The sequence below is a fragment of the Panthera tigris genome, chromosome D2, assembly GCF_018350195.1.
Source record: "Panthera tigris isolate Pti1 chromosome D2, P.tigris_Pti1_mat1.1, whole genome shotgun sequence".
Taxonomy (NCBI): Eukaryota; Metazoa; Chordata; class Mammalia; order Carnivora; family Felidae; genus Panthera; species Panthera tigris.
The window spans coordinates 43,829,230-43,847,489 of NC_056670.1; the positions used below are offsets into that span (position 1 = coordinate 43,829,230).

The 18,260-nt window shown below is 51.9% G+C and overlaps 1 long non-coding RNA gene across 1 annotated transcript; it reads left to right on the forward strand.

Annotated features, from left to right (window-relative positions):
* Window positions 1-2,130: 2,130 nt before the first annotated feature.
* Window positions 2,131-17,936, forward strand: LOC122231777. Its single transcript, XR_006209013.1, has 2 exons — window positions 2,131-2,262; window positions 17,277-17,936. It is a non-coding gene; the product is annotated as an uncharacterized LOC122231777 (long non-coding RNA).
* Window positions 17,937-18,260: the final 324 nt, after the last annotated feature.

Consider the following 18,260-nt stretch of genomic DNA (forward strand, 5'->3'; position numbering starts at 1 on the left):
GGCTACACGGGAACCCCTGGCAATGTCAGTAATCCCATCAAAGTCCCCAATTGGCAAAAGGGGTCTCAGGGAGGGGCAGACTCTTCTTCAAGGCATCCAAGGCCAGGCTCAGGGCTCAGCAGGGCCAAGACAGCCCCCAGCCCCCTGAGAGGCCCAAGCACGTGGCAGAACAAGAACTAGAATTTGGTAGAGTGACATGGGGATTTGACGCTAGAGCCCTGATTTCTCTGACTGCTACAGATTAAATCAGGGATAATGTCCCCCATCTAGGAACCGGATTCGATGCAGCTTAAAATCTGCTCAGATGCCGCACCATTATGCTAAGCAGCTCGGCCGTGAGGGGGCTGCACTGCCTGCCTCGTTCATCATCCCTGGCAGCAGAAGCACAGCCAGCCAGGCCACCACTGCTCCAGTGGGAAACAGGAGGGGCAGCGAGGCCCAGAGTACCTTCCCCCTCTCCTGGACGGACAAACAGATGGAGGGCAGCCAGGGCCCCCTCTCTAGTCCCACAGGCCCAGAGAGGCAGCCACGATGAGAGGCTGCGTTGCAAGACACCATTTCTGAGAGCCTGAGCTGAGCTAGTACTCGAATATCCTCTGAGATGTAAATTATGTGGGTTGAACTAATGAGCTATATATGTATCTTTCATCCCCTAATTAACTGCGGTTTAATGAATTTCTCAGCGCATTGCTGCCAGAATAGCCTTGCAGCCCAAAAGATTTTTTCCCCTCCATTTCAGGTAAATATTTAAACACCCCAAATTAAAGAGAGCACCCGGGCCCAAAATTGGAGGTTTGATGCTATCCAGAGTAATTAGACCCCTGTCTCATTGATTCAGCATTTTCATTTCTTCCTTTCTCTTCCGAGGGCAATGGCGGGTAACTTTGGCACCAGGAATGTGGCCCAGTGCAGGGCCTGAGGCTCCTTGCAGACCAATGGGCCTGTGTCCAGCTCTCCTCACTTAGAAGTTCCTCTCCCAGGCTCTGGGGGACTGGCTCCACCCAGGGAAAGGGTGCAGGAGATACTATCCACCCACCATCCTGGGTTGGCACAGAAATCCTCAGGGCAAGAGGGCCCGTAACGTGGCCTAGTGTCCTGGGAGATAAGGATGCTGCCCACCCATCTTAGTGGGCCATCCTAGGGCCCACTCCTCCCCTCAAATGGTCAACTATTCCCAAGGTTCATTAGCATTATTATCGTTATCTCCTATTATGATTTGCTTTACTCTATTACTTACAGCCAACATGCATCAGATGTTTAAGGCACTATAATCTGGGGACCAGGCCTGGCCAGAACCATCCCACTCCAGGCCTCTCTGCCTTGGGCTCAGGGCCAGCTAGGGAAGCAGAGGACACTGCCCTCACCTCTCTCCACTGACCCTGCCACTTCCTGCCCTTTCTGACCAGAGCCACTCAGGCAAAGCCAAAGGCTCCTGGGAAGCCGCATAGCCCACCTGTGTTCCCTGAGGGCCTGCTGTGGGCATCTCTCCTCACTCTCCCCTAGCCTCTCTGGTGCCCGGGACATGTGTCTGGGCCCTGAGAGAAGCCCAGGTAGGGGCTAGACTCCAACCACCAGAAGAAACAGGCAAGGGAGTTCCTGATAAGGATTCCATCAGCTCTCAGTACCCCAAACCCAGGCACCCAGAGGCCAGCTCCCAGAGCAGTGGAGTATAACCCTGGAAGGAGCTGGGGGTCAGTCCAACCACACGGGACTACAAAGCCCAGAGATTCCCCTCACTGACACCCCCATTGCCCACCCAATGCCCCTGTTCCAGCCTACTGGCCTTGTCTCCTCCACACCTGTCCCTCGCCCCAGGGGTGCTACTGCCCAGGTCTCCCCAGGTCACCACTGCCCAGAGCCCCTTTCAACCCCATGCACCCTGCACAAGATAACCCCTCATCTTCCTGACACCACCTAAAAGCTTATTCCAGGCCTCCGTGTCCTCACCACAGTTACCTATTCATAGCCACACCCCACCCAGGGCCTCCCCCAGCCAGGGTAGGCTCCTGCCCGCCCCTCCAGCCCACCCTGCTCACATCACGTTCATCTAGATACCATTATGATGAGTCAACCTATGCAGAGCCCTTAGGCAGCTCACCATGCCTGTGACAGCTTCCGGTCACTAAGTAATAACTCACACCAGCCCCATGGGGGTGACTGATGGCCCCTCTGCACAGACGAGGAAAGGGCTCTCCTCTCCAACTGCAGACAGGACCCATCTACTTTAGAGTCCCCAGTACCTGGCACTGTGCCTGGAACACTGTAAGTATCAACAAATACTTGCTGGCTGGATGAGGAGACAGACAGATGGACAGACAGACAGACGGAGAGATAAGTGGGTGGGTAGATGTATAGATGAATGGATGGATGGATGGACAGATGGACAGATGGGTGGGTGGAAGAACGTAAGAATAGAGGGATAGACAGACAGAGAGACAGATAGACACAAAGACTCTCAAACTAATCACTAAAAAGAGACCCCAACCAGTCTCCCAAAGCCAAAGGGTTGGCTGTACACTGTCTCCAAGGACAGCAGGCCAGGAAGAGAGGCCCCGGGGCTCCAACAAAGGGCCATGACTGGCAGCTATGCCCTCTAAGGATCGCTCCAAAGTGGGGGAGCCAAGATGCGAGAGGCAGGAGCTAGAGTCCGAAGTCAAGAAGGGGAAATGAGAGGAGTGTGGGAACCAGCAGCACTAAGCACAGCAGAGACCAGCTCAGGCCAGGCCCCAGGAGGCCCCAAGGAGCATCACACCATGAGCTGGAGAAATGGGCTGGGCCAGAACTCCACCCTCGAGCAGACCTGGCAAAGTCTGAAAGGGCCAGCATGGGCCAGGCCCATGAGCACCTAGCATGAGTTGGTAGCTGTGTTTACCTGTCTCCAGGCCCTCCAGGCCAGACTGGAATGTGTTTCTCACCACTTTAAAGGCCATATGCCAGCACAACCTCTAGAGACAAGTGATCAAGAAGTCCCTGCTCTGGGGATGCCCAGGTGGCTCAGTAGGTTAAGCATCTGACTTCAGCTCAGGTCATGATCTCACGGTTTGTGGGTTCGAGATCCACATCAGGCTCTGTGCTGACAGCTCAGGACCTGGAGCCTGTTTCAGATTCTGTGTCTCCCTCTCTGTCTGCCCCTCTCCCACTCAAGCTCTGTCTCTTTCTCTCTCTGTCTCTCTGTCTCTCTCTCTCTCTCTCTGTCTGTCTCTCTCTCTCTCTCAAAAATAAACACTAAAAATTTTTTTTAAAAAAGTCCCAGTCCCAGTCCCAGTCCCAGCATGGCTGGGCAGTGGAGGGACACTGTCCCAGGGCCCAGGTGAAGTTAGCACTAGGCTGGCAGGGAGGAGCGGGTGGTACGTCCTGGACAGAGCTAGGGCTCCTCCTTTGAGCAGAACAGGAGGCCAAGGGGTTTGGGCCTGCATCTGTATCCCTTCTCTGGAGCCTAGGGAATGAGTCTTAGACTCAGGGACCACTAATAGAGGGGGCTGCCCATGCCTCCCATTGCCTCCCACCTCCACTGGAATGTATAGAATTTCCATCCTTGCTTATTACACTCCTTCCCAAGAACCCACAAGCAAAGCATGGAGATGGCACAGAAAGAGTGGCTTCCGAGGCAAAGGCAATAATGAGATGGCTTCCGCCAGCCAGCAATCGCCTCCACCCACCGACACTCCCCAACTCAGCAGGCTGGGGGCCGCCTGAGCACCGAGGCCTCACTCACTCAGGGCAAGGGAGCATATTCCACACATCTGCAGCACCAAACTAGGAGGAAGAGGGCTGGGGAGGGGTGCTGCCTGGATGGGTCGAAACAACAATATTGTATGGATCAACCAAAAATAACCATGAGTTTCAGAATTAGCAGATTTGGAAGAAATCTCTACTTTCCGCTCTGGTCATATAACCTGGGATAAATCAGTCACTCTAGGCCTCAGCCCCCATCTGTAAACTGGGTGTGACAATCCCCACCTTCCAGTTACCACCAGGATCGAAGAGGCTGGAGCAAGCACATCAGGCCACAGTGCCCTGGCCCGCTGTGGGTGCCAGCACCTGCCCCTCTACAGGAGGAACCAAGACCAGAAGGGGACGGAGGCCTGTACTCTGGTGCAGAGCAGCACACGCGGGTCCCCAGAAAACCCTCCTATCCCCAAATACTTTCCCCTTCAGATGGGAAGAGGGTCCCATATTCCTTTGGAGATGGAGGGCTCCCAGAGTGCCCCTTCCTGACAGCAGGGCCTGTGCTCTGGGGTGAGGACTCAGGGGCAGGAAAGGACCCAGCATTTGGCCACCACAGACCACCAGTCCTCCCTTGCAGAGCAGAGCCAGATATTCCCCCCATCCATGTCTCCACTTTACCCTCTCCAGTCTCTGAACACGGACCTGACTGTGCCCCTGTTCGACCCTCAAACCAAAGGTCAAACAGTTCATTTCCTCACTGAGGGTCTTGTCTACCGTCCAAGCTCTTCTCCCACTCTCCACCTCCATTTGTCCTCCACTGATCCCGACTCACCTCCCTTTCTCCACCCTTTCCCCTCCCCCACAAGCAGAGAGCTGTTCCAGGCCTCTACATCTCTGTAGACAGAGGGGACTGCCTGGGACCCCTCTCCTTCAACCACCATTGGCTCCATAGAGCCAATACCTTCTTTAATTTCAGACTCAGCCCAGCACCCCCTCCTTGACAAAACCTCCAATTTCCACCCAACTACTGCACTTCCAGGTCCCCTTACACAAGTTTGCTTGTATGTCTGTATTTCTAATCCCTAGTTACATAGAGGGCCTCATCAATGTTTGATGAGTGGATATAGCTATGGATAACTAGATAGATGGATGGATGGATGGATGGATGGATGGATGGATGGAAAAAGGGATGAATGAATGATTACACAAAGAGATGAATGAATGATTTCATAAGATGGATGAATCGGTTGAACAAGAATGCCACCTGAATAAGATGCGAAGGCAGGAGCCAATATGGACATGGTTTCCAGGGTCAAAGATTCCCTCCATGCAGATGGGGCTCCACCAAAGTGTGAATATGGCACATTTCCCTCTTTTCAGAGCATTCGGGGCAGCCCTATGCAGAAGCAGAGGGCTGGACGAGGTGACCTCCCCAACATCGCTTAACATTAAGCTTTCCCCGTCTGCTGACTTCCAGCAGCTCCTTCATTTCCACGGTCACTTTCTCAGTGCACAGACTGGGATAGATGGGGAGGCCTCGGCACTGGAGTGGGCAAAGGGAAACCCTTCCAATAAGCAGCAGGATGCCAAGCCTCCAACTGTTTCTACAGATCTCATCTCCGCAAAGGGACACTCAGCAGGCTTGTCCAAGGGCTATTTTAAAATGGTGTGTATTTGACATTCAGTGTGACAACATAACAACAAAGGATGCAGTCTTGGGGCTACAGCCTATTTCTACAGGCCCCTCCCCTCTGCCAGGAGCTGGTCCCCTCAAGCCTTGAAGGGCCACCTCCCAGCTCTTCCTGGAAAATCCTAGATTTGTGACTTTCCGTTCAGCTCCTATAATGCCAGACCCCAGAAGGAGAGGCCTGCGGGTCTGGAGTCAGCACTGCCACCGGACTTCACTCAATCCACGACCAGGAAGGGCAGCACAGGAGTGCCTCCTCCAACGGCCTCACACTTTGGAATTTGTCTGCTGATCACTGCCAACAAGATTCAGAGCCAGGATGAGGTGGCAGCCAGAGTGAAACAGGCCCGCAATTACCCAGCTGCCTCAACGGTCACTCAACAGGATCACTGGAAATCAGGGAGCACAGACACCTGGCCCAGACATGGATACCTCCCACCCACCTGCGCATGCAGGCGACAGCTCAGGGTCAGGCACCTGCTGAGGCTTCTCTAGGTCCAGCTGAGCCAAGGGCTGTCCTGGAAAGCTCTGTGAGCCAAATCTCCTACAGGAACATCCTGATGGGCGCTCTCAGATCCTCAACGAGGTGCCTTCAGCAAGACCTCTCGCAGCACACGCATCCTGATGCGTCTCACATCATCTTCACTGCCACTCTAGGAGGTGGGATGAGGGTCCCCATTTGATATGTGGGGAAACACACGCGTGGGGCCTACCTGAAGTGGCCCTGCTACTAAGTGGCAGAGATAGGCGTAGAGCCCGAGTCGTGCTGACCCCCAGGCCCACTGGGGCTCTCCCTCAGTCCCGCAGACCTCTGAAGCAGTGATGGGCTCAAGGGGAGGCAAGGTGATGCCAGTCCTCTCTCCGTCCAGATGCTGGACTTGGTCCAAGAAGAGTTCTGCTATCATGCCCAACCTGGAGGACCTGCCTTCAGCCTCAGGCTGCCCAGCTCCCTCACATCCACTTAGACCCCTGGTGAGTGGCACCTACCCAGTGAGCCTCCTCGGACTCCCCCAGGCAGCTCACATGCCTGCCCTCCCCATGCTTCCTCCTGTCCCAGCACCCCTGGTCCTCTCCATCAGAACACCCGGGACATTGCACCATACTAATTATTGATGGGGCTATGCGACTGGATCTGGAAGGTGCATGAATAAATGGATGAACAAACAAATATGTGGTTTGGCACCAACTCTGCGTTGGTGTGCAAATCCTTCACGAATCCAGGAACAGACAGGAAATGCGTCTTCCCCTAACAAGCTACAGCCAAAGACTTCCATTTTCCTAGGCCAAAGATGCTCAGCATCTATCATCTGTGATGGTAGCTGAGTGACACCGTCTGACGCCTACCGTGGATGAGTGGCGGAAGGATGTATTTACATAGTTTGTGCTCCCTGAAATAACATTACATCTCTGGGGGCCTCCAGCTGCGTGTGATACTGGTGCACAGTCTGAATTACCTCCACGATGATTTCATGCTGAATTTGCTGAGTCTCCAAGCAGAGTCATAAATGTAAAGGAGGAGTGTTTCTCTGGGCCTTCACCACATCTTTCATCCAGAAAATAAGTGGTGATAATATTTGTAATATGTTTACTGACAGGACCAGGGGCTCTGTGCAGATAACTCTTTTATGACACAAAGTACTTAACTAAGATGGAAAATGGCATTACTCATGTTAAATTCAAAATGAGCATTTTGTCCCAGATTGCTAGAAACCCAGTAAATGTCATTAGCTATCTGAGGTTACAATGAAATCCGCAAAGGGTTACTCTTTGGTAATTACATTTACTGTAGCTATAGAAACAAGGGACATCAGACTCAGCCGGCTGACAGCTCTGTCTTTTCCCCCAAAAGAACGGCTCATCTGCGTGTTGTCGTCTCCAAAGACTAGGCTCCAAATCATGCATCTCAGCAGCCTGCTCTTGGGAGGATTGTTTTCCCCACAGGCACCAGGCCGGAGCCCCAGGACACAGGCTGCTGTGATTCTCAATTGGAAACTGATGATAAAAGACAGAGATGAGGAAAGATGCCCTTCCTGTGGCTTCTGCATTGAAATGTGCCTCCTGAATGTGTGCGGGGAAGTTATGCTTCCTGGGGCCCTCCTTCTGTGGCAGATGCATTATTCATGGCCAGCCTGCTATTGTGCAAAGCACTTCCCCCCACAATGCCCCACACTGCCATTTCCCAGCCTGACCTTAACACCCCTCCCTCCAAGACCAAGAAACATGCCCAACCTAAAGGAGGCCTCAGGTATCCACTGGCCTTCTTAGACCCATCTGAGCTGCAGGCAGGACCTGAAGGCTTCAGGACACAGAGGACACGATGCACAACTTGGAGCCAGAGGTCACTTCTGCCTCCATGGCAAATGGACTGATGGAAGGACCCTATTAGCCAAATAGACGGACCGGCACCTTCCTTCTTCACCTGTAACTGCCAGCACCTTCCCTCAGATCTGTGACAAGACACCCCCTTCCCTCATTTCATGTGTGTGATGGCCAACAGCTTTCCTCACCAGCTGGTAGCCCAATACCTTCCCTCTCCAGCCACACATAAAGCCACCAGCTCTCCTCAGCACCTACTAACACTAACACTTTCCTTCACCCCCTGTCACAGCTAGCACCCTCCTTTGCCTCTTACATCTACAGCCAAGAGCCTTCCTCATTACCTGATATAAGCCAACACCTTCTACCACTACCTGTGTGAGCCAACACCTGTGGGTGTGACAGTAAACACCTTTCCTTGCAACTGGGTGGCAAGCAGCACCTTCCCTCACCACCTGTGACAGCCAACCTCATCCCTTACCACTTTGACAAACATCTCTCACCACCTCTGTGTGACAGTCAACACCTGGCCTCACCACCAGGAGCAGCTGACACCTGCCTGCCCTCATCACCTGGAAGTACCGGGATTTTCCCCAATCACCTTCCTCTGGGTCAGGGGTTCTCAAAGTGTGATTCCCCAGACCAATAGCATTAGCATCTCCTGGGAACTTGTCAGCATTCAATTTCTTGTAAATTCTCAGGCCCCACCCACACCTAATCAATCAGAAACTTTGGAGGTGGGGCCCTGCAATTTGTGTTTTCTAGCAAGATTTCCAGGTGATTCTCATGCATATGAAATTTGAGAACCACAGTGGCTGCTCTTTAAAAATCACCTGGGGAGCTTTCAAACACCCTGACACACTGGTTGCACCCCCAGAATATAGAGGCCCCAGAGTCACTGATTTTACAAGTTCCCAGGTGGTTCCATGTGTGGCTGGGGCTGAGGGCCAAGCTCTGGACCGGCATGCTTCTCCACAATGGCACATAGGGCCTGGCAAGCTCCTAGCTGTGCTGCTGGCCATCATCTGTCCAATATCCAACAGCTGCCTCTAGGCCACAGAAATGCCCAGGGGACCAGAGTTCCCGGCAGCGGAACTGCTGGGACCCACGCCTGTCACATGGGCCCAGTCAGGTGTCCCTGAGAGCAGAAGGATCCCGCTGGCTGTGCCTGTCAAGGCACTGCTCATCACCTCACTGACAGCTGCCTGCACTGACAAGGGAAAGCCTCTAGGACCCAGATTAAGGACCAGCCCCCAGGGCAGGCTGCATGAGGGAACCCACTGTGACAAGTCCTGCTTGGGCCTGTACCCTTGAAGCCCAAGACCAGGCCTGCCCTCAGTAGCCAACATCTCTCCCTCATGCTCCCCACCAAATCTCCAGCCCCGTAGACCCTCTACCACTTGAATGTCACCCCACTGTGATCCCTGCCCTCTGCTTCCTGAGAAATCATGATTATTTGAGAAAGGCCTAGAAGAAAACAAGCCAAAATGCAACCCTGATTGGGTTGCAACGCAGTGGGTTTTTTTTCTTTCTTTCATTTTCAAAGATTCTGTCACACAAATATTATAGTACATTTACACTTTAAAATTAATAACAAAAACAGATTTACTCTATACTTTGTGGCCTACGTCAATGTCATACACGCACACACACACACAGACACATGCACACACCGGCCCCTTCAGGGATACCTTCTCTGGCCTCTTCACCCTTGGGATCCCTTGGCATCTGGGTGCACACATGGCTAGGCTCTGAGCACCCATAGCTTGGGAGGCCCTCCTCCTGCTGCTGTCACCAGCTCTCTTGCCCAGTGCCCAGCCTTGGGCGGCAGAAGAGTCCCACACTCTCCCTAGGAATCCTGGGATATCCTCAGCCTTGAATGTCAGGTCGAGGCCCTGCATATGGCAGCTATGGAGACTAGCCATGTGCACTCACCTGTGCTGGGCAGGGCCAGCAGGTGGATAGACAACTCAAGAGGAGTTCCAGGGCCCTCGCCTCAGCTGCCCAGCCCAGAACACACTCCATCTCAGCTCTCCGCAACCCACACACCCCTGAGCACCACACCACCTGCCCCAGGATGGACACCATAGCCAGTCACCAGAGCTCCTGGAGAAACAGGATCATTCAGATCACAACCCGACCTTCCCTTCAGAAGCAAGCCTGGAACAGAAACTGCTCAGCTCTTCAGAAGTTAATCAAGTCCCCCAGCCCCACAGGTGTGTCTGCTTGAATTCTATCCATGTGTCTTGCTCCCAACAGCGTCAGGCAGAGGGGCAATTCCATGGGCACCCATCAAACCCTCCCCTCCTGGGGGCTCTCCTCCCACAGGAATGGGCCAGGTAGCTCCCACAGCATTGACTTGCAAAAATCAAGTATCATCATATCCCCACAACCATAATTAAAGTCACCCCGCTGGCAAGAGAATCCACAGGTGACAACAGACAAAGAAGCCCTCTCTCCATTTCCGGGAACCAGCTCCCAAACAAATATTTAATTCACAGAATCTGGGGGGACCATAATAAGTAACTGCATGTAGCACCACATGGAGGTTCGGTAGCACTTTTGTAGAAGCACGTGCAGTCAGAGCCTGACTTGGGAAGCTGCTTATTCTGCCTGCACCTCACGATCCACCCTGGTAAGTGTCCCATGAGGCTGGCCTCCAGGGACTCTACTCCCGGGCTCCCTCGCTCCCCTGGCTCCTCCTTGGCTTCAGCCACTAAGAGGCATCAGCAGAGAGAGAGCTGAGCTGGGCCCAGATTTGCAATGGCTGTGTTCCCCCATCTGAGGCCAAGGCTCCCATCGGGCAACTTCCTCTTGCCTTCTGCATCCTTCTATCCTTCTCGCAGGCTCCGTAACACTGCCCCTTCCCCTGCCCCTTCAGGCCCACAGATGGTGTAGCTCCCTGTGACTGCTGGTCCCTCAGTGTTTCCCTGTCTCTGGTTGGTTCCTCTTCATTCAACTCTGTTCAGTGATCCTTGGGAATGTGTGATCAGTTTCTTGCCCAACACTAATTTACCTGAAGAATCTGCACATTAAGGTTTAGAGCTGGGTTTCGGCAAAGTAGTCCAGAGTCTTCTCTGAGGTGGGCTGGGTGCTAGTATAATTAGGTGGATTCAGAGATTAACCAGATCCAAAACAGGATGATTCATAACAACCGGCAAAGTGTCTCTAGTGACATGCCTCAGGGCTCTGTCCTCAGATCTGTCCATTCGACTTTTATGAGTGACTTGGCAAAGGACACTGATTGCTACTGATCCCACTGCACAGAGAGTTAATTTACTGAATGGCAGTGTTGGTATCCAAAAAGATTTTGGCCGTCTGAAACAATGGCCCATATTCAGCAAAATATAACTCAGAGATAGATAGAGACTTAAAAGTTTAGAAGGCCAAAGGCATAAGCACAGAAAAAGACTCAGTGAAAAGCTTTGGGGCAGACTTGGGTTCAGCCACCTTGAAGCTGAGTGTGAGCCAACAGACTGATGTGGCCACTTCTGGGTGAATTAATGGTATGACAGCCAGGATAAGGAGAGAGAGCCTCCACCCCCCACCCCCACCCAGCCGTGGCCAGTTTAACAGGCCAGATGTCAGCTGAGAGCTGAGTTCCACTCTGGTCTGGGCTCTAACGGAGCAGGGACAGTGGTACTATGGGGAAGGCTTGGAAGGCAACAGCCAGGCCGGGTGTACAGGACACAGAGACTCGTCACGAGGTGTGGCTGAAGAGACCAGAGAAAGCCTGGGAAGAGGCCAGCCAAGTGAGAAGGTGACATGAGAGCCAGCTCCAGACACCTAAAGGGATTATCTCCAGGAAGATAAAGAACAGGGGAGCAGTGCCAAGGACTTTCTCCCTCTGATCCAATTAAAACCGTCTGCAATCACTGAAAAAAAGAGCACCAGCAGCACCCACAGTGACAAGCTGAAAACGTGCCCAGCCTCAAACCACACACTTCCTCCCACCAGCCAGGGTGCTGGGTGGGTGTCCCGCTCCAGGCTTACAACCCCTAGCTTTCCACCCCGAGGCAGCCACCAAATCCCACAGCAAAGCAGGGAGGAACAACCAAGAAAACACAAAGAGGAATAAATAGGTAAAGGAAGTAAAATCTCTACAGTCCAAGAAGAGAAAAGAGGGAAGAAAAGAAAAGAAAAGAAAAGAAAAGAAAAGAAAAGAGAAAAGAAGAAAAGAAGAAAAGAAAAAAGAGAAAAGAAAAGAAAAGAAAAGAAAAGAAAAGAAAAGAAAAGAAAAGAAAAGAGAGCAGGACAATTTCAGAGCAATCATCAACCCTAAAACAGACCCACATAAGAAGATTTTGGAAAAATGCTACCAGTTGTTTTCAATGAGAACAAAAAATACATTACATCAATTGAATAATAGAGTTCAAAACAAATTAATATCTCTATATAAATCGGTGGTTGCCAGAAGGGAAGGTGGGTGGGGGAATGGGTGAATACAGAGATAAAGGAGATTAAGAGGTACAAACTTCCAGTTATAAAATAAATAAGTCACGGAGATGAAAACTACAGCACAGGGAATATAATCAATGACATCGTAATAATGTACAGTGACAGATGGCAACTACGCTTATAGTGATGAGTGGTGAATAGCGTATAGAAGTGTCGAATCAATATACTGTACACCTGAAACTAATAGAACACTGTAGGTTGATTATACTTCAGTACTAAATTTTTGTTTCAATACAAAATTTTTTTAATTAACATCTCTGTGATTGGAAGCAGCAAAAAACAGAATCGGCATTATTGTATCAGAAAACATTATTATATCAGAATTATATCAGAAAACAAATTATGTTTATATAATTTATATCAGAAAACAAAATTATATAAGAAAACAAAAACCACATTTGAGACAATTAGTATTAGTATTGTATTCGTCAGTTGAAGCTAAGATATGCTGTCATAATAAGCAACCCCCAAATCTCAGTGGCCTGCATCAACCAGAGGTTATGTACCCCTCACGCTACGTGTTTATTGCAGCTTGGCCACAGCTCTGGTTTATGGCATCTTCATCCAGGCTGAGGAAGCAGCCCCCACCTCCCCAGGCAGAAGAGAGGACAAACATGCCAGAACCATGCGATGGCTCTTAAAGCTTCTGTTCAGAAGAGGTTTAAGGTATCCACACCCCTGTTTCATTGGCCCAAGAAAATCACGTGGCCAGAGATGACACTGTCAGAGCAGAGCCTGTACATCCTCCCACTGACAGAAGCACTGAATACCTTGAACAATAAGACAGGCTACCACACATATCCAGAACATGGGACGAATGAATAGAAGCCTTGTTTCATGGGGAAGATGATCAACAGAAGAGAAAATGCTGGAAGAACCCAATGTGGGGGCTCTGATTCACAGAGAACACGTAAGAAACAGACTGCAGCTATATTCATAAGCCCATCAGAAGAGTTACAGGAATTGAACAAAGAACTGATATTAGAAATCAGAAGGACACAGTGTGCCAAGGAAAAGTTTATACACAAAACGGCATGCTAAGTTTCATGACTGAATAATGTTTAAATTTCAAAGAAAAAGAGAGGGAGATATTCTGATGAGGGAAATGGTGCACTTGTGGGCTTCACAGAAGTGGGTGCTGACAGGGGACTCGTCACATGTCCTCCCCAGCTCTGCCTTCAACGCTTCAAGAGGGGGCACCTGGGTGGCTCAGTGGGTTGAGTGGCTGAGTATCCAACTCTTGATTTTGGCTCAGGTCATGATCTTGTGGTTCATTAGATCAAGCCCCGCATTGGGCTCTGTGCTGAGAGCATGGAGCCCGCTTAGGATTCTCTGTCTCCCTCTCTCTCTCCCTCTGCCCCTCCCCCACTTGCTCTTACTCTCATGCATGCGTGCTCTCTCTCTCTCTCAAAATAAATAAACTTTAAAAGAAAAAAAAAGGCTCGAGAGAACCCATAAGAACATGGACTTGCTTCCTTTCATGAGCTCAGCCCCTGCCCATGGGCAGATGAGCCAGGCCACCCCCCAAAAAGTACAAAGACCAGACTGGTTGCTCTCAAACCTCAGCAGCTCTCCTGTCACTCAGAAATCTGGATCTGCCCACATTCACTGAGGACAGTCTAGTGCCCGTCCTTCCTAAGTTTTATCTGCAAACTATCTGCGTGCAAAAACAAAATGTCTCTGAATCATTAAAATGATTAAACCATACACATGTATATAATCATATATAAAATTACATAATGATATTAACACATAAATTATAAAGAAAAACAGGGGAAACGCAGGTACCACCAACATGGCGGGAAACACCTGGAAGTGTCAAATCAGAACAAGAGTGAAATTACTTCCAATTTAATCAAGCCGAGAGCCCCGCTGGAAAACTGCACCCCCAACAGTTCACGTCTGTGTCAGGGCATGTGTAGGAGAAGGGGGACAGATGAGAGAGGGAGAAGGAGGCAGAGGTAAGAGGAAGGAGAAGGATGGGAAGAATCCAGTACGAATGGAGCAAGCCAAGGAGGCTGGTTAGAGGCCATGTCCTGACCTCTGTCCAGAGCAGGCTCCCAATGGTGATCAAGAAGGTCCTTGGAACCACCCAGTAGGGTCCCCCCCGCAGGAGAGATGGATGTGGGAAGCACGCAGGAAGGACCTGGCTCCTGGAGAAGCTAGCTAAGATAGGACTTCCCACCGCAATACCTTTTGGGGGGAGCATGTGAGAACCCAGGCAGTGGTTTCTCCCTGGGAATTAACACGCTGACATGTATTCAACAAAAAATCAGTCTCTCATGAGCTTTTCAGTGGGAGTCATTCCCGCCCAGTCCTAAGACAGCCAAGAGTCTGCCCCTGCCCTCTCCCCACCTACGGAGTGGCCTGGGCAACAACCACCCTCCTCTCCTATGCCCCGTTCTCTGCCCTACTTTCCACAGGGAAATTCAAACACTGTCTACATGGCTTCTTGCCACTTTTGACCCAGCGTTTCTAAGCACTGACCCCTGTGACAGGCACTAAGCTACGCACCGTGGATATAACTTCATGATAACCTTTATACCAACTCTTAACAGCCAGCAGGTACCCGTACCACCCTCATTTTAGAAATGAAGAAAACAAGGCTCAGAGCAGTTAGGTAACTTTCTCCAGGTCATGGAGCAAGTAACAAAGCTAGATTTAGAACCCATATCTGCCTCTGAAACCTGAGATCCCCACAAGCGTCCTGCTGAGTGCTCCTCATCAGAGCTTTTCAGTGATCCCTGCAGCACACGTCAGCCTGGACCCCAGCAGGGTCTTCAGGAGTTCATGATCTCAGTGGGGACACAGACAGACACACTGAAATGAACTACACCAATACCAGGTGACATCACAGGAGGCTCGAGGTGAGGCCTGAGAGGGCCATAAGGAGCTGGGCCAGTGGAATAAGGGAGTGAGAGGAGGTGGGAGCTGCACCTCCAGAAAATGGAAAATCACTGGTCAGCCCTGCTTCCCCAGAGTCTGCTTGGGAATGTGATAACCATGATAACAGACATGGACAGTGATGGAAAGCAAGCCTCCCAGGGGAGGCCCCCACAGCCAGACTCCACAATTACCAGCAGCTCACCGGCAGCTCTGGAGCTGACAAGACAGACAGTTCCTTCACTTGCGATACAGGAAATATTTTGTGTTTTCTGCCTCAGCTTTAATTCTAAGCTAAACAAAGACAAGGTGGGTGGGAGATGGAGTGCTGCCCAGGGAGCCCCCTTCATGCCTCCCAAACATGGTTCCAAAACCAGAGGAATAGTAGGGGCTGGGGCTGCAGGGGACATGGCTGCAGTCCTGGGAAGCAAAACACTACCTGGGGAGCAAAACACTCAGCCACTTCGGGCAAGCCCCAGGACCGTCCAAGCTCTGTGCATGGTGGCTTCCCTCTCATACCCCTGGGAGGCAGTATAAGTATTATCCCAATTTTGTGGATGAGGAGATGGGCTCACATGGATTATGTGACTTGCAACATCAGAGGAGGACAGAGCCACATTCCAACCCACGAGTCCAGAGCTCTATCTTGGTAGGGCTTGCGGGACCCTAGGAAAGAGGCAGGTCAGACAAGGCATGCCAGCATGGGAAAGGAGTGGGGTTCAATATCGGCCACAGACTGTCCATTTTGTGGCGAGGATTAGATGTGAAAAGCACTAACACCAAGCCTGGCACTGGGAAACTGGTCAGTAATTGCCACCACTGAGAAGACTGAAAGCTCCTTGAGGGCAGGGACCTCATCTGCTCTGCCCACCTGGGACCCTAGTGCCCAAAGGGTGCCTGATGATCCTGCTGGGAGACGCCTAGGGATCTGTGCCCCATGGATCTGCAGCAGGCTTCATCTCACCAAACCCAACCCCAGGACATTTTCTGGACTTTCCTTTCCCAACCTCTGGGCTGGATCAGTCAGAAACTCTGGGGCAGCAGGTGAGGAGCAGGGAGAAGGCACAACAGAGGAGGAAGAAGGCAGAGCAAGACGCAGGCAGCCCACTGCCCCAAAGGCCAGATTCTGCCACATGCAACCCAACTTTGAGGGCTCTGGGCAGGTGCACATAAGTGGCTCACAGGGACATGTGTGCATCCAGGCAGCCACCAGCACACTGGTCAGCCCTGCTCCCCAGCCCTGCTCCCCAGTCCAACCCATAACATGGCTGCCCTGCTCACCATCACATGTCCAGAGACCAGCCCTAGGCATTTCATAAACATTGTTGCAGAACATTACTGCCCAGAGCCTACTATGTGCCTGGCACTGCTCCAGGAGCTTCCCTCTTCATAATCAGTCTTGCAAAGTGAAAGCAGGTGGTGAAACTGAGGCTCAGAGAGGAAGCAATTTGCCCAGAGTAACACAGCTAGAAGGTGACAGCAAAGAGTCTGGCCTCCACTCATGCTCTATCAACTGCCACACATGGCTTCTAGAAGGAGGAGGAGGAAAAGGGAGAAAAGGGCTGTTCTGGAACAGAAAGCAGTTACGCTCCCCTGACCAGCTTCTCTGAGCCACGCTCTTACTGTGCCCAGGGCAGCCAGGGCAGCAGCTCGAAATCTGCCTTAAATTTAGCCCAGGCCAGGGGCGCCTGAGTGGCTCAGTCAGTTAAGCGTCCGACTTTGGCTCAAGTCATGATCTCACCGTGAGTTCGAGCCCTGCCAGGCTCTGTGCTGACAGCTCAGAGCCTGGAGCCTGCTTCAGATTCTGTGTCTCCTTCTCTCTCTGCCCCTTCCCTACTTGTGCTCTGTCTCTCAAAAATAAATAAATGTAAAAAAAAAAATTTTTTTTTTTTTTAATTTAGCCCAGGCCAAAGCCAAGTCTCCCCTAAGATTCTAGTCCCACCCAACCAGGAGCCTGCCAGGCTCCGGGCTGACCTTGGTGAGCCAGGAGGAAGGCCTTGTTCGCCCAGCCACCTTGAGGAGCTTCCATCTTTCAGCCCAGCCCCCTGGTCCATGCCACGGGGTCAAAGTCCAGAAGCACGCACCACCCCAGAGTCCCCATCCCTCCCCTCTGCTAGGACACCAAGCTTGCCGAAGCAGGAGGCGGCGCCTTGGCGGAGCTGCGCCCACAGCTCCGCCCCCAAAGGTTGGCTGTGGCTGCCTGCGCTGTCCAGGGTTCCCGCACTCCCCGTTTGCGTTATCTCATTATCCCTCCTCACCCTAGCTTCAAAGCGCCGTCAGCCCTATTTCAAGGATAACAAGAGCTCAGAGAAGTTAAATAACTCGCCAAGATCGCACAGCTGGTGAGCCGACGTGCAAACCCAGGGACGTGAAAACGCAAAGCCCTAACCACAACGCAGCTCACTGCCTTTCAACGCGCCCAAGTTGCAACCGCATGCCTCATGAGACTCCTGCATTGTGCACACAACTGCAGGCTCCTTCCCCCCAAAGCACAGAGGCTGGCGACGGAGAGCCCGGGAGCCAGAGCCCCTGAGGCCGGTACCCTCGCCCCGGGCAGGAAGCGCCCCTCGCGGCGTTCCCAGGCCCGCACCGGCCCCCTCCCCCGGCGAGCGGAGCCTGGAGCATAGGCTGCATTTGTGGGAAACAGGGACTCAGCGCGCTGAGAGGGAGTCAATTTATTCTGGAGAAAACATCTTTGTTCTGCGAGTGAAGGGGAGCCATTCCCAACAATTTAATGCTCTGTTCGCGGGCCCGGGTGCTGGGGTTGCAGCGCGAGGCTTGTTCTTCGAGGCAGAGCCGCACATAATGAGGCTTCTCACTGCCGCTCCCCGCCATCCTGCCAAAAACCAGAACGGTTATTTATCCATTAATCTGACATTACACCCCCTGCATTTTATCTGCTTAAATAAATTTGGTGGTTAGAGTGTGTGCCTGGCGGAGAAACTCCCGCATTCAATTTCCTACGCGCCAACGCGTGCAACGTTGCTGTTATAAACTCGCCTTTGCCATCTTGGGGCCTCCGCGGTCCCAGCAGCGGAAGATAGGCCTCTCCCAGCTCCACCAGATCCAGAGCCCAAGGGGCAGTTCTCCAGAGACTGTCTCCGTCTGCACCTGCAGAACTGAGTTACCTGCTGGATGGTCCTTCTACCAGGAGACAAGCCACCTCCTTCTGCTGTCACCTACAGACAGCAGGGAAGTGGGGGGAAACCTCAAATCTAGACCCCCAGCTTGGGCTGGAATTCTGGCT